Here is a 1,879-nt window from a genome sequence, read left to right as displayed (position 1 = left end):
CACCACTGGTCGTGACGTTTGTCTCTGGGAAGACGTGGTCCATTCCTCCGTCCCCAGCTTCCTTTCACATATACATATCATCGGCTTTCGCTAACGTTCTCTCCAAATAAAAAGTCGTGTTCACAAATTTCACCCACTGTTTAATCTGAGTTTCATTGTTTAAATAGTGAGATTTTATTTTATTTTTTTGTATTTCCTGCAAAACAAACACTTCAATATTCTCAGTGGATGTGCAGCGTGAGGCGTCGGAGACGTACTTTTAAATCCAGTCTTTAAATAAGCTTGTAGGACATTTAATGCATTTTAAGCAAAATGGTATGTTGATAACGCAGCTGAAACACGTCTTCACTTACCTTGAGAATCGGGTCTTCATTTTGAATACTTACACAGTTAAGGAAGTGAATTTAATTGAATAAAAAAAAAAAAAAAAGGAAGCGAGAGGAAATGGAGCCATTTGAATTATGTGAAGTGAACCGGCATTTAATGGAACGCATGACAAAATGGGATCAAAGAGTCGACGTGCATGAAAAAGATGATTTCCATCTTGACTGATGCTGCTGCTGGACTTCATGGTCTTTCATCACCCCCCCCCCCCCCCTTTTTTTAATTCAGTGTGAGAGTAGCTCATGAATCACTATAAATAATCCTCAGTTTATCTCAAGTGCCAGTTTAGATCATCCCACCCTTTGCTAAAGTCTTAAGATACTTACTTTTATATTAAATCAATTAAATTATTAGTGGTTGTCAGAGTATATTAATCCCAACGTTTGTCACACACTGGAGGATTTTCCTTCGTTTATTCGGTTCACTACTTGCTGACAAATAGAAAAACCACCTTGTAAAAGCAGATTATAGGAGATTGCTATTGTAAACTGGGCATTACCCTGCACACTAACCTGGGTGTATAAATAACGTTGCCCTGGACGAGAATAACATCGATTATAAATTATTGTGCTCATGTTGAATTATTCTGTTGTAGAATAAATGTTTAAGGGAACCTGAATGACAGTTTCTGTGTGGAGTTTTCCCTCCCTTATAACCCTTTCATTTCCTCACGCAGGCCCAAAAAACATGCAAGGTTAATTGTATAACCTTACATTGCGATAGCTGTCAAAACACAGACGGAATTGAATTTTATTCGTCATATCTGTGAAAACATACAAAAAAAAAAAAAGACATGTATAAACAACACTTCCTGTGTCTTTATTCCATTATTTTCTGACACAACCTGCAGACTAAAGTAGCTGCAAGGGAAAACTGCTTGTGAGTCAAGAAATGTACCTTTTCGTCGTCACACGTTAAACAAATTGCATATGCAGAGGTTGTTAAGGTGCTGGGAGGTAAACTTGGGCCAAACTTGCTGTTTTCTCTTATTTCTCCACCAGAAAAGCACCTCACTTTTGTTTTTTTTGTAGTTTTCCCATCATATTATATTGCCACATTGAACAACACACGCCGATCATGTTTTCATCCGAGTCTGTTCACTCTGCGAGAGTGAGGAATGACAAAACGACAAGAAGGAGACTGGAAACGGCCCGTCTCGGCTCTTCACGATACTCTCGGGTCACAACAAACTCTATGGCACGTACGAGTAATGGACAGACAGCCAAAGTGTACGTCCCAAAGTCAAAGACACACGTATAAGGAACATACTCCACATTTAAGCTATACACAGTTATTAGGCTTCATGTTTTTTTGTTTTTTTATATTTATCTTTTGCACAATCCTTCACGTTAAAACTCGTAATCACTACTATTGAATTCTATCACATCAAACAAAAATGTTTATTATAAAGACAACATTGCTGTTTTTCCAAAGGTCAAAGTGTCCCTGGCAGAATCCTCTGGGACGAAGGTTCTGCACACCTCCAGTCTCTGAC

The sequence above is a fragment of the Blennius ocellaris genome, assembly GCF_963422515.1.
Source record: "Blennius ocellaris genome assembly, chromosome: 22".
In the NCBI taxonomy this organism is placed as follows: domain Eukaryota; kingdom Metazoa; phylum Chordata; class Actinopteri; order Blenniiformes; family Blenniidae; genus Blennius; species Blennius ocellaris.
Note: the sequence above shows the minus strand (reverse complement) of the source record.